The sequence below is a fragment of the Eschrichtius robustus genome, chromosome 12 (assembly GCF_028021215.1).
Source record: "Eschrichtius robustus isolate mEscRob2 chromosome 12, mEscRob2.pri, whole genome shotgun sequence".
Taxonomy (NCBI): Eukaryota; Metazoa; Chordata; class Mammalia; order Artiodactyla; family Eschrichtiidae; genus Eschrichtius; species Eschrichtius robustus.
In genome coordinates, this window is record NC_090835.1 from 2578864 (window position 1) to 2594539 (window position 15676).

The window sequence follows — 15676 nt, forward strand, 5'->3', positions numbered from 1 at the left end:
CACTCAGGCACACACACACACACGGTTTCTCCTCACCATTCCACCCCCCAACACACACTCACACACACACTCAGGCACACACACACACTCACACAAACACGGTTTTTCCTCACCACTCCATCCCCCAACACACACACACACACTCACACACAAACACGGTTTCTCCTCACCACTCCATCCCCCCAACACACACACACACACACACACACACACAGTCACACACACACACACACACTCTCTCTCTCTCTCTCTCCCCTCCGCCTCGCCGAGATGGGCGCCGGGACTTCTGCGGAGCCGGGCCGCGCACGCGACTTCGGACCCTACGGGAGGCAAACGCGCGGCCAGGACGCTGTGTCCAGCGCGGCCGGGCAGTCCCGCCCCATCCCGTCCCCCGCTTAATCCTCGCTCCGACAATAACTCCGGGTAATCCCGGGGCGAGGCGGGCGGGGTATTAACCCGGAGCGGCGAAGGAAGAGACGGAGGCGTCCAGAGGGAGGAGGGCTTGGCGCGTCCCGGGCTGGAGGCAGCACAGAGTCCCTTCCGGAGGGGTGCGACCCGCAAGTGACCCAGGCCCGCTCGAGGGCGGGATCTGCGCCTGACGCGCCCCCTGCCCTCCGGGTCTAGAGTCTCCGAGTCAGGAGTTCTGGTCCCGCCACCCAGAGCCCCGCAGCTGCGCCCGGACGGCCCCCTGTGGCGAGGCCGACCCCGCATTCAAGCTCCCGAGCTCCTGGGTCGCTGGAGCCCGAGTCCCGAGCCCGCCGGCCGCGGAGAGCCGGGCGGGCGGGAGCGCCGGGCAGCGCCCCGGAGCCCCTTTCCCTGGGAGCTCGGTCCCGCCGAGCCCGAGCCCCAGGTCGGGCCGCGACCCCGCCGGAGATAGATACCCCGGCCCCCCTCGGCCGACACCCTCCACGCCCGGCCCCGAGGGGAGCGGGGCCCCCCAAGAAGTTCGCGCACCCCCAACACGCTCGCCGCCCCCGGTCCCCACTTACTTGTCGCGGCGGCCTCCGAGCTCCGGGATGGCGCCAAGCGGCTGCGGGCCGGGGCCGGGGTCGAGGCGGCGGGCGCACGCGGCCAGGTGCCGCCGGTGCCGCTCCAGCAGGCCGGCGTTCTCGCGGCTCAGCCGCGCCACTTGGCGCTCCAGCTCCTCGATGCGCCGCCGCCGCCGCGCCAGCAGCTCCTGCTGCGCCGCGACGATCCGGGTCAGCTCCTGCAGGTACTCGGCCGCCTGGCCGGGGGGCTCGGCGGCGCTCGCCATGGTCCCCGCCTCAGGCGCGCGGGCGGCGGGGCGGCGGCGGCGCGGCCATGGCTGCGCGGCGGTGACGGCGGCTCAGCGCGGCGCGGCGCGGCGCGGGGCGGCGCGGCGCGGGGCTCGGCCCGGGGGGGCGCGGCGCGCGGGGCCGACGCGGCCCCGCCTTGGCGCCCTGCTCCCGCCTCCGCCCGCGCCCGCCCTCGGCGCCTCCGCGCCGCCCGCGGCCCCGCGGACGCGCCGGGCCGGACAGTGCGTGGAGCTGCGGCCGCCGCCGGCGGGCGAGGAGTTTGTAAAGTGCCGGCTGCGGCGCTAGGGGAGCGGGAGCCGGAACCGGGCGGCCGGCGCGGGAGGAGCGGGCGGCGGCGGAGGGAGGGCGCCGCCTACCGGCCCCGCGCCCCGCGCCCCGCGCCCGCTCCTGCCGCCGTGGTGCGACTCGCGCCTCCGCACAGCCGCCTGGGCCGCTCTGATGTACAAATTTCACAAAGTAGGAATTCGGCAAAACAGACCTTCCTACTACGTACTGTCAGCCGACGACTGAGATGTGAATAGGAAAATAAGGAACTCCTAAGCACTTTGACATTTTTTCTAAGTCTGAGAAAACGCGCGGTTCATTTTGTTGCACAAGCAAGACAAGTTTCCTAGACTGTTCCTTTCCTAGACTGTTCTAGGCGGTTGGTGGCACTGAGGCCTCCACGATGTGAATGTGGACCAGCCACCAAGGCCCAGGCAGGCACCTTCCACTCACACCCAGGGTGTGGTGTGATGGGCCTGTAGGCCAAAGACCGACCTCAAAAATGGCACGGAGACTTTAAGCAGTTTATTTTGCCCCTGAGCCTCAGGTTCCCCAGCAATAGTATTTTCTATTTCTTGACTTTTTAAAACCTTTATCATTTTCATAGTCTAAATTTCCTTAGGGCTAAACTTATTGTTTTTCTATCTTCCTGAAGAGTTCGGTTATTTCCATGTTTTAAAGCAAATGCATTTAAGGCTATACATTTACCTCTGGGTAAAGCTTTAGCTACATCTCGTAAGTTTCTAAAACTTTGTAATAATGTACATTTTGATGGTACAGTGTCTCTTTGTTTAAGGCTGGCATCACACTGGCTTTGATAAAACTTAGTATCCTATCTCCATGTTTGTTGATACCCCTTTATCTCCAGGAGAGGACGAGCCCTGCATGGAGAGACCCTGGACCCTCCAGGGCCCTAAGGCCTCCTTGGGTGGCCCCTGGGCATGGCCTATGGAGAGGGAGAGAATGGCAGTGGGGCTATTTAGAGGTCCTCAAATTCACCAAGCACTTTTACTAGGCTACTTGTGATGTTCTAGAAAGTAATATTATTTTTATAAATCCTGTAATTATTTTGTGAAGGGCACAATTATATTACATCCTGCTTGTGTGTGTAAACTGTGTTTATCATTTCAGTTTATACATTGAAAATATACCAAAATCTTTGCAATCCTGTTTTAATATTTCCTCATTTTATAAAGATACCAGGAGCCTTCCCAAAAGGGATATGGCCTCGGCTTCTCTTGACTTATTTGGGAGACCTGACCGTGGAGTCACACATGGGGTCTCTGCCAGTTTGGGAATGAAGGAAATTCAGATCTAAATCCTGGGGCATGTGAGTGAAGATTGTTGGGGGAGAAGACGACTGGGGGGAAGAGCAGCTTCCCCCTCCCTCCACCCCAACCCCATTTGCCTGTCCCCCGCCCTCAACCTGCTACCCGCTTCCAGCAGTTCCGGGTTGAAACTGACCTCACATTTCCATCTCCACGCTGCCTCTCCCCCAAGCCCCCAGATGCGGTGAGCTGATTGACCGCCCCTCCCCCCAAATGAAAGACTAGACTCTGGACTCTCAGCCACCCAGATGTCCCTTACAGTCTCCCCACGTTAAGCCCATGACATAAGAGCATTGATGGACAAGGTGGCAGAAGTGGACAAGGAGGGATAATCCAGGGTGCTTTAACACACCTGCAAAACGAAGCAGTGAAAACACATGCAGCCTGTCCAGTTTAGACACTGCCTCTCATCTTAATTCCCACAGGGTACAACAAAGGAGAACTGTGCAATGGACACTGCGGTGGCCAACCGGACCCCCATTTCAGGACAAGGCTCTCATTCCCCACCAGCCAGACATGTTGGCATCTAACGGCTCACAGCCACGTCCCTCTCGGGAAATTGCCCTGTGCCCATGGAATCTGCCTCACCCAAGGTTATGTCCCTACTTCCCTGAGGCCAGGCAGTGACTGGTCCATGCAGGGGTACAAGAGCTTGGTGCCCTGTCCAAACTTGGGCAACCATGCAGGGTCATTCCAGCTCCAGAGCCCCTGATAGGACCCTCTGAGGCCTCTGCGGGATCAGACCCAGGCCAGCCCTACCCCTGCCCAGCAGTGCTCCTTCACGCCCGTGCTGGTGCTGGTCCTGAGAGCTCCGCCAGCAAGCCTCCTGCACCAAACCTCCCTTCCCCTCCTCTCCCGACTGTGTCACCCACTACTTGGACCTTGTGATGATTTATGGGATTTATATGCTGTCTAGCAACTCTAGTGAAAATCTCCGTGCTTTGTATGGAGAGAGATTTTAAACTTGAAAAACCAGTAATAGGCTTTTCCAATATTATCATTACATGAATACAAGGCCAAGGAGTTTACGTTGCACTGCAGGAAAAAAGATGTAACTATGTACTCTAAAGAAAATAAAGGTAACAAAAATTTCGAGGAGGAGAGAGGGGAAGGGGAGGCATATTATGATCATCTATTAATTTTTACTATTATTATCCACATTCAGCTGCTCAGTAAGACCATCTATCTTTTTAATATTACCATTTGTTGAAGAACATTCATTTTTCTCTTTAAAAACCTTCCTCTGAGAGCTCTCTGACTCACTGTTGTAATTTGGCCTGGCGCTTCCTTGGCCTGCTATGCAGCTGTTATCGGCAATTTCCTGGCATTACTCTTCTGGAATGGGTCCATGCTCTCTTGGATCTTATGTATTCTCTTTCTTGGATTCATTTTCTATTTTGCTGTGTACATCCTCTAGCAATTCTCCCAGACACGGCCTGGGCGAAGGTCTTTGAGGGCTTGTGTGTCTGAAATGATTTATTTTGCCCTTACACTCAACGGACAGTTTTGCTGGGTATAGAATTCTAGGTTAAAAATCAATTTCCTCAGAACCTGGACGGGTTTGCACCATTTTCCTCTATCATCTAGTGCTGCTGATGCTAATCTGATTCTTGTTCCTCTGAGGAAGAGATTCTCTTGGTGGGGGTGGGGGGTACTGCATCCAGTCAGGACTTTTGGAAATATGGTGGGGGGCATTTCTGATCATCACAATGACTGGGGACAGCGTGGTATTCAATGGGCAGGGGCCTGGTATTTAATACAGGGAAGTCCCATCTAACAAAAGCTGCCCCGCTCAAATTACCAGAAAGAAGAACAAAGTTGGAGGGCTCACACTACATGATTTCAAGACTTATTATAAAGCAGGAGTAATCAAAGCAAGTGGTCCTGGTGTAAAGCTACACAAAAAGGTCACTAGAAGAGAGTGCAGAGATAGACCCACACGTACGTGGTCAATTGATTTTAACAAAGTTGCCAAGGCAGCCTAATGGGGGAAAGGATAGTCTTTCAACAAACGTTGCTGGCACAATGTGAAAGAATGAAAACTCATACCTGTCGGCATCTACAAAAATTAACTTGGAATACAGTGTATACCTAAATGTGAGAACTAAATATATAAAACTTCTAGGGAAAAAAACCACAGGAGAAAATCTTAATGGCCTTGAGTTTGGCAAAGATTTCTTAAGTATGACACCAAAAGCACGAACTCTGAAAGGAAAAGAAATCAATAAACTGGACTTCATCACAACAATAACAAAAAACCTTGCTCTTCAAATGTCACTGTTAAGAAAAAGAAAAGACAAGCCACAGTATGGGAGCAAATATTTGCAATATGTACACTCAACAAAGAACTTGTGTATAGACTATATAAAGAACTCTTACGACTTAACAATAACAAGACAAACAACCCAATTAAAAATGGGCAAAAGATTTGAACAGACATTTTACCAAAGAAGATACATAAATGGCAAATAAGCACACAAAAAGATGCTCAACATCATTAGTCATTAGGGAAATGCAAATCAAAATCACAATGATTTACACATGAAACCAAAACCATAAGGAACAAAAGAAAAACGAGATAAACTGGACATCGGTGAAATGAAAAATTTGTGTGCTTCAAAGGACATCAATCAAGAAACTGAAATGACAACCCTCAGAACAGGAGAAAATTTTTCTGAATCATACATTTGATGAGAGCCTTGTTTCTAGAATACATAAAGAACTTTTACAACTCAATAATTTAAAATGACAACCCAATGTAAAATGGGCAAAGGATGTGAATAGACATTTCTCAAAAATATAATAAGTACATGAAAAGATGCTTGACACCATTAGTGATCAGGGAAATACAAATCAAAACCAAAATGAGATACCACTTTACACCCACTAGGTTAGCTAAAATTTAAAATACAGAAAATTATAAGTGTTGGTGAGGATGTAAAGAAATGGGACCCTCATACATTGCTGGTGGGAATCTAAAGTGGTGCAGCTGCTTTGGAAAATAGTCTGGCAGTACCTCAAACATTTAAGCATTTATACCATATGACCCAGAAATTCCACCCCTAGGTAGATAGCCAAGAGAATTGAAAACATACAGCCTCACAAAAACTTGTACACAAATGTCATAACAGCAGTATTTATAAGAGCTAAAAAGAGGAAACAACCCAATGTCCATCAATTGATCAATGGATAGATACGATGTGGTCTATGCACGCAATGAATATTTTTTGGTAATAAAAAAGAATAAAATGCTGCCACCTGCCACAACATGGATGAAACTTGAAAACATGCTAAGCGGAATAAATCAGTCACAAAAGACCACATATTGTAGGATTCCATTTACATGAAATGGCCAGAATAGGCAAATCTATAGAGACAGAAAGTAGATTAGTGGTAGCCTAGGGCCGGGGGTGGGTGAGTAGTAGGTAGGTGAAGATTTCTTTATGGGGTAATGAAAATGTTCTGAAACTGATTGTAAAACACTGTGAATGTACTGAAAATCATTGAATCGTACACTTTTAAAGGGAGAATTGTGTAGTATGTTAATTATATCTCACTGAAGCTATTCAAAGAAAGAAAATACACACACCATATCTGCTAGAATGGCTTCAATTAAGGAGTCTGACCATTCTCCCCATGTCTCCACTGGGGCTCATCTGAAGTGGGCAGGAGGCGAGGAGTTGGGTAACCAGCTTCTTCAGGCTAAGCATGCAGCCCACCCAGGAGCTCCTGACTGGCTGGGGCCTCCACGTAACTGCCGGGGAAGCCTTGCCTGCCTCTCACCTCAGTGCTCCTGTCTGTAACCTCCAGCCAAAGGCCTGGCCCAGAGAAGTCAAGATCCCTGTGGTCTTGTTGAAGGAGTAACCGTGACCTTGAATTCCAGGCTCTGTGTGTGGCTCCTCCCCACCCTGCCCCACTTCCCATGATTATTCCACAAAGCCTCACCCTGAAGTGAAGGCTGCTTTCATACCCTATCAGAGAGGGTGCAGAGGAGAAAGGGGTGAAGGCACAGCCACATGGCCCCTCATCCTGGGCATCTGGGTCCCCGCCTCTCCACTCCACCCTTCTCTGTACTTTCTTGCCTTGGACACACCACATGCTCCCACACCTCTGCACTTTTGTACACGCTGTTCCTTCTTCCAGACACTCCTTCCCCACGTTCCCCAGACTGACAAACTCCTATGCATCCTTCAAAACCCAATCCAAGTGGCACCTCCCTCCAGGAGCCCTCCCTGACTCCCTCAGCCCATGTGGGGGCTCCTTTTAGCTCCCGAGGCTCTTCTTCCTGCTATGTTTAAAAGATGGTCTTCAGTTTGGTGGGGCTGTGGAAAAACAGGCACTAACTCTCAGTCACAGCTGGGGTGACAATGGCACATGCTCCTCAGAAGACAAGGGGGGAATTGAACTGTCTCACATGCACACACCCTTTGATCCGACAATTCCAAGCTTAGGAATTTATTCCACAATAAACCCACTCACTGGCTCAAAGGAATCGTGGAAAATCCATCCTGTGGAAAATCTGCAGCCTTAGCAGAGGTTGGCCTCTATGGACCGACAAGGGTGATCTTCAGGAAAAAGGAAGTGATGAAAGTCAGGCACAGAACAGAAGCTGTGGGCTGCTCCTAGCGGTGTGAAAATATGAAGGAACATGCAGAATTGTTCACTTGAATTTGTACAGACTATTTCCAGAAGGATGTGCTCCAGATAATGCTAAAGGTGGGTGCCTCTGGATTTTTTATACTTCCTCATGTATGTTTTACCTTTTATATAATAACAATATCCTAGGGGTGGAAAGAAGACTGACTTTATAGCCTTTTATAAAGTTCAGATATTGTTTTCCTTTTCATGGATGTATTACCTTTTCAAAATAGAGCCATAATAATAAGTGCATTGAAAGGGAACAAATAATCTCCAGGTATCCTATTCTCTTTGCACGTCTCCCTCTCACCCCGCCCGGATTCTGATTGATCCCTGAACCTCCACTCCCATGAACTGCCACCAAGAAGAGCTCAGGAAGCATCTGAGGAATGAGTGACTGAGTGGGGCAGCCCCCCACCCCCAGAATCAGCACAGCTGTCCTCCCCAGAGCCTGTGGGCAGGAAGGTGCCCACCCAGGGCTCTGTGGGGCTCCCAGGCATCCTGAACCCTCAGTGGTAGGAAGCAGGGGCCAGATGACAATGGGGGGCTCTCCCCTCCCCCTGCACATGCTCTCCTCTACCTCTGTCTTCACGCTCCAGCTCACCCAGATCTTTGTTGAGGAAGTGCAGACAAGTGGTGGCAAGTTCAGAAAGACAGACAAAAAAAGGTGGAAAGAGCCAGGACTTAGAAATCCTGCTTGGCCACCAACTTGCTAATAAGCCCTGGACCACCATCTGTAGCTCTTGAGCTTCACTTAACTTTTCTGTAAATGGAAAGACTAATCCTCCTTTCCAGGCTGCTCTAAGGATAAATTAAGGTCATATACGGAAACATGGAGAAAGTGCCTGGCACGGGGTAGGTGTACATGACCTCATCCTACCTTTCCCCGACTCCCTGATCCCTGCCTCAGGGATTTATCAGCATTCACAAAGACCAAGTTGGAACATAGACACTGTTAAACAATAAACATTATTAGAAAATGAACTATGTGTGTTAAAAATATAAAATCAGTCACTAGAAAAACAGAGATAGAAGGTATAGTTTTCAAAGCAGTAGAGGGGGGGAAATGGAATAAAGATAATTTGATCAATTTAAAAATGAAATACAATGAAATCATGATGAATTAAAATTAAAATAAGATGGCCAAGTAAGTCTAAACAGATCAACAGTACAATAAAAGTTAATGTCTTCCACTCTCCTATCAAAAGGCAGAGACTCAGACAGGATTCTCATAATGCCGAGAGGTGTGTGTTCAGGAGAGTTAAGGAATCTCAAGAGCTCCCTGGGGGTTGGAGTCCCTGCTGGCCACCTCCCACCCACCTCACCTGTCCTGATGCTCCACACTGCTAATCCTCAGAGCTGGCCATCAGGCCCTTCTCTCTCTGGATGGCTGAGGAGCACTTTGTGGTCACGCTAGCTAAGGCTGGTTGGTGATTGCAGTCACCTTATCAATCACCTTGTTTCTGCAAATCAGGAAGGTCCTCATTCCTCAAGTGTCCCACGTTTTAGGAGCAGGCAACTGGTCCTAAACTTGTCCTACAACCTTGCTGCTTTCAGTGACTCTCAGAGCAGCTGCACACAACCCACCACAGAACTGAAGCACTCGCCACATCTCTCATCTGCAGTGCCAGGCTCCTGGAGCCTATGTGCACAGAACATAACATCAGGATTCAGGCCTGTTCTAAGTGCCTTTGGTCCACTGTCTGCTGGGCCTATAGGGAAGACGTTGACCTGCCCTTGAAAGAAGCAGAAGACTATCAGAATAAGGAATCTTCAGAGTTAGATCCTTAGCACTGGAGCTTGTCTAGGTTAGCAATCCTTATTACAAATGGGAAGGCCCAGAGAGGGGGACTGATTTGTCTGAGGATGCACAGCATGTTAATTGCAGTCCACCCCAATGGAACCCCAAGTTTGGTCATTCAAATGCTGCCTTCATGATGGCCATCATTAAACAGTCTACAAATGATAAATGCTGGAGAGGGTGTGGAGAAAAGGGAACCCTCTTACACTGTGTGTGGGAATGTAAATTGGTGCAGCCACTATGGAAAACAGTATGATGGTTCTTCAAAAAACTAAAAATAGAGTTGCCATATGATCTAGCAATCCCACTCCTGGGCATATATCCAGACAAAACTATAATTCAAAAATATACATGCACCCCTATTTCTTAGCAGCACTATTCACAATAGCCAAGACATGGAAACAACCTAAGTGTCCAGCAACAGATGAGTGGATAAAGAAGATTTGGTACATATATACAATGGAATATTACTCAGCCATCAAAAAGAATGAAATAATGCCATCTGCAGCAACACAGATGGACCTAGAGATTATCACACTAAGCAAAGTAAGTCAGAAAGAGAAAGACAAATACTATATGATATCACTTACATATGGAATCTAAAATACAACACAAATGAACATATCTAAGAAACAGAAACAGACTCACAGACATAAAGAACAAACTTACGGTTGCCAAGGTGGGGAGGGGAGGGAAGGATTGGGAGTCTGGGATTAGCAGATGCAAACTATGATATATAGAATGGATAAACAACAGGGTCCTACTGTGTAGCACAGGGAACTATATTCAACTATATCCTGTGGAAAAGAATATGAAAAAGAATATGTATATGTATATGTATAACTGAATCACTTTGCTGTACAGCAGAAATTAACATAACACTGTGAATCAACTAAAAATGCTGCCTTCATGAATTTTGCCCTTACTGAGTACACGCTAAACATGTATTTGATTTTTTCTTTACTTTGTTAAACAAAAATATTTTTAGTTTAAGTTTTCTTATCAAATATATTTAGCCTGAAATGAAACTTTGTATCACTTGCCATAATTATAAGGTCATCCATAAAGTAAAACAGAACGGAAAAAAACATGAAGTTCTAGCTAGAAATTGTTGCCATTCTACACTGTGAGCGTGGGGCCTGTTCCTTCTCGATTAGCAAGTGCTAGAGGGGCATTGAAGACCCATGAGCAGGTGGCCAAGTGCTTCTCCTTCCTATAATCAGGATTGAAGGGAAATGGACCTCTCTGCCCTGTCACCTCATGATGTTTAATGCTCTTTGGCCCACATCTCCTCAAACAGCCTTGGGGACTTTGTCCCCACAGCGTTGTCCTAACGTCCCAGCCTCTGCCTTTTCATCTGTAAAATGGGGATAAGAACATCTGCTGATGTTGGAGGCCGTGGAATTCAACGTCCCTCTGAGGGACTGCAGCTATTATCACTCCGCGGTCTCTGTAGGAACGGGGGTGGGGGGCTCTAACAGTCCTCCTCGTGGGAGGAGCATGCCCAGTGGGGGTCACCTCATCCAACCTTCCCCTTTTACAGACGGGGCGCCTGAGGCCCTGAGACAAGGCCGCCCCTTTAGCTGCTGGGGCAGAGCTTCGGCAGCCAGGAGCCTGTCAGGGGCCCAGGAATGTGTTTGAGATGGGGTAGAGGAGGGAGGAAAAAGACACACTGACACGTCAAAATGAATAAATGTTTAATTAAATGTCCACAGAACAGAACATCAGTCAACTAGTCAATTGCATCTTGACTCAGCGCCATATAGTTATATATAAATTCTATTTAATGAGGCATGTGGGTGCTTTTTAATCTGTCTGCTGTGACACGGTGTGGATGTGCCCACACAGGGCCTAGCAGGAGGCTTAAAATAGCCCTGCCAGGAAAAGGAGGGGGTTGCCAAAGAGCCCTCATTCGTTCATTCATTCATTCATTCAGCAAGCACTGAGTCTGTGGGGCCAGCAGAGGCCAAGTGAGGGGCCCTGATTCTCCCTCTGGGATCCTGTCTCCTGAACTTAATTCTCCATCCGTCCCCCCGAGGCTGGGAGGGAGCAGGGCAGGCCTGATGTCACAATTCACCCAGTTAGCCGCGGGGCAGGAGAAGCACCCAGACCTCCCGCCGGGCCTCTGCGGGGAGCGGGCAGGCCCGCATCCCCCTGGACCCTCTCCCGGCTCCCCATGAATATTTACACAGCTGACCCTGGCCTCCCCCTTCCAGAAGTCTGCAAGGAAGCCCATGACGGATTCGTGGGGCACTGGCTGCATCTCCGATGAGGAGAACATGATTGCTCTCATTTTAACATCACTCCCTGCTACCTCGACCACCTCCCCTCCCTGTCATTCCTGTGAGGGAGGTTTTCACCTCCCGGGAGCGCAATGCAGCCCAAGCTCTCTTGTCTGTTACTTGCGATGAGTCATCTTTTGGAGAATTCTCCATGACGTGGGTGGCTTGAACCGCTTGTTCCGGGGTCCCTGACAGACACTTCCCCCATTAAGCTAAAACGCCCACCCATTTAGCACCTGGAGCAGGATGGAAGCTGGAGGCCACGGCCCTGTTAACCATGACCCTGAGAACGAAATCCAGCCGCCTCCCCAGGCCGGCCAAGCCCCCGCCTGCTTGCTGACTCATCTCCCCCAACTTCCCCCCTCCAGCCTAGGATTGCCAGGTAAAATAGAGGTTCCCAGTTAAACTGGAATTTCAAGTAAACAACAAATGATGTTCTTTAGTATAAGTATGTCCCATGCATCATTTGGGACATACTTATATACTAAAAAATCCTCTGCTGTTTACCTGAAATTCTAATGGCAGACATTTAACTGGGTGCCCTATTATTTTTATTTGCTAAAACCTGGCCACCCTTCTCCAGCCACATTGCCCCCGTGCTGTTCCACAGTCAGACCCAAAGCACTCCCACCTCAGGGCCTGTGCACACGCTGTTCCTTTGGCCTGGCATGCTCCTACTGCCCCATCTTTGCTGATTCCTTGGCTCTGAGATCTCAACTCAAATATCACTGCAGAAACGTCTTCCCTGACCACCAAACTGATTCAGGGTCCCCTCCACCATGCCATCATCCTCTCTCCTACCATCTTGCTTCTCATGGCACTTAGCACTATCTCTGCAACCGGGTTATCTATTTATACTTTTTCTGTGTCCCCCACTACAGTGCCAACTCCATGAGAGAAGCCGAGCCTGCCAGGCAGAAGGCCAGGCACATGCATGTCTGTTGGATGTTGCTGAATATTTACAAACGCCCCTGCAGGAGAGGTTTCACACTGCCCACAGTGCAACTGAGGAAGTTGAGGATGGGAGCAGTGGACCACCCATCCTTGGTCTCTGGCTGGCCCTTTATAATGCCAAGAACTCTTCCCAGTACTTTCCATTCATTAAGTCATTTAATCTCACATCAGCCCAAATGATGGAAGCACCATCATTGCCTCCATTTCCCAGGTAAGGAAATTGAGGCACAGAGAGGTTCATCAACTAACTCACGGTCACACAGCACATGAGAAGCAGAGTCAGAATTTGAACCCAGGCCTCCTGGCTCCAGAGCCTGCACATAGAAAACAGTGGCCTGGTCCAGCCCTTAACTTCACTTGCTTAAGTGTTTACGACAGACCTCCAGAAACCCTGCCCCAGACACATAACCTCAACATTCTCCTGACCTCTGCTACACACTTCCCTGCTACCGCCACTGCCCGCCCAGCAAACACACACACACACACACACACACACACACACACACACAACTCCTTGTCCTCTCCCTGGTCATCTTTGCAAGTGCTGTTCCCTCTTCTTGGGAACCCTTCCCTCTTTCTCTTGTCCACCAGAAAAAGCTGTTACTATTCCACCAAGATGCCTGAGCAAGTGTCCCCTCTTCCAGGCAGCCCTCCCTGACCATCCCCTCCCCTACACTTGGCTGGGCCTCCTCCGAGCTCCCTCAGGACTGCTCCCACTCTGGCCCTGGTCTAAGCCTGGGCTGTCTCCGCATGGGACATGAGGTCCGGGAGTGCAGGGAGGGGTCGGAAGCCTCCTGGGGCCCTGCCCTGCGGCCAGTGCAGGCAGGGCTTAGAGGGTGAGTGAAGTTCAGGATTGCGAGCACCATCCCTCCCATCAGCAGGGAACCTCAACTGCTTTTGTCATTTCTGTCCTCAGCAGGACTTTGGTCCCCATCCCTGGCTGTGCCAGGCCGACTGGAGTGGACTCCACTGGGACAGAGACGGCCACGGTCAGGGCGGCTGGTTCAGGGAGGGGCTTCCAGAAATTAAATCCCGGTTGGGATTTTGGCTCAACGACTCTTACAGCCCACCCAGAGAAAAGCACATAATGCCATTTGCAGCAACATGGGTGGATCTAGAAATTATCATACTAAGTGAAGTAAGTCAGATAAAGACAGGTATCATATGATATCACTTCTGTGGAATCTAAAAAAAATGAGACAAATGAACTTATTTACAAAACAAAAACAGACTCACAGGGTTAGAAAGCAAACTTGTGGTTACCAAAGGGGAAGTATGGGGAGGGAGGGATAAATTAGGAGGTTGGGATTAACATACACACACTACTATATATAAAATAGAATACCAACAAGGACCTACTGTATAGCACAGGGAACTCTACTCAACATTCTGCAATAACCTGTATGGGAAAAGAATCTGAAAAAGAATAGATATGTATAACTGAATCACTTTGCTGTACACCTGAAACTTATACAACATTGTAAATCAACTATACTCCAATATAAAATAAAAATTAAGAAAAAATCTTGGGAAGAAAGAACAGCAAATTGAAAACGGAGTTGGCAATCAGCAGAGGGGCTACAGGTGATGTTTCTTTTCTCGTCTATATTTTCTACTTCAATTAACTCCGATTACTCTGTAATTAGAAAAGTGCACACAAGTCACCTGGGGGTCTTGCTGAAATGCAGGTCCTGATCCAGCAGGTCTGGGGCGGAGTCTGAGAGTCTGCATTTCTAACAGGCTCCCGGGTGGCGGCCACACTGTTGATCCGAGGAGGACCAGAGTTTGAGTAGCGCAGCTGTAGGGTGTTGTAGGGAGAAGGAGGGGGGGCGAGGAGGATAAGGAGAGGGAGTCGGAGGGGGAGGGGGGAGTGAAAGGAGGAGTGGGAGGGGGGAGGGGTGCAGGGGGCGAAGAGGAAGAAGAGAAATCGCAGAAGAGGTGAGACTTCTGCCCTGAGAGGGAGCCAGGCAGGGGGAGAAGGGAGAAGAGACAAACAGAAGGGCAGACCGACCCAGGGGCTGACGAGAGCATCCCCAAGGCCCCAGTGGACCCAATGAGGCTCAGATGTTCCGAATCAGCCAGGAAAGCGGGGCCTGAGTGTCCCACCCTTCAGAGCCTCGCAGCGGCAAATCGGGCCGCCCAGCCCCACTCAGCTGTGGCCTCTGAGGTTTAGTCTCTCTCCTGCCAAGAGCAGGGCAGCCCCCGGGGGGGGCGGCAGCCGTGCTCCCTGAGGCTGTGGATCCAGCGGGCGGGGAGGCGGGGCCGGGTGTTGGGTCTGCTCCCCTCCTGGACCCGCAGCCTTTTGGAGCTGGGGCACCTGATCAGAACCGAGGGGAAACTGAGGCCCAGAGAGGGGAGGGGACTGGCTGGAGAGTCTGGGCCGGAAGCAGAAGCCGGGGGAGCCTGGTTAAAGGACCAAGGGGCAGAGGTGAGGTGAGTGCACGTGTTTTCCCCAAATAGAGCCTGTCAGCTCGCCTTGGACGGAGCAATCATCCTATCTCGGCTGCCCTGAAGGGATTCCACTCACACAGACACCTACCGCTAGAGTGACCCTCTGAGCCAGTCTCTGGCCATGGCACACTCCTGCTCTGGCACCCTCCATGGCTCCCCATTGCCTACAGGGGAAGTTTCACAGCTTTTCGTGTGCTCCCTCATAGAATTTGGGAAAAACTCTATCCCCCACCACCCTTTCTAAGTTGACATCTGTTGTATACTTTTATCAGTAGGAAGTAGAACATATGAAACAATTTACAGGATGAAATACAATGAGGATTAACCATAATTAGAATATTTTATGACAGGACTTGACAAAATAGGTTTTAATTATCAAATTAAATAACCTACTCCGAATTTGAAATTATGTGAAATTTTACTGAAAATGGGTTTTGTTTTGTTTTTTTTAAGACACCGATTGTACTTGAACATTTGTTATTTTTTGAAAGTGGGTTTTAATGTAGTTCAAAAAGTGAGAAACCTAAAAGAAAGTCCAGTTAGATTGGGAAGAATTAACTTTGCTGACTTCTCCTCTCTGGGTGTCCTGAACTCAGAACATCTCAACCCAGTCACGTGTGCCCCCGGGGAATGTTACAGGACCGGGGGCGGGTGGGGGGGTGGTGGAGGACAGGAAGCCTG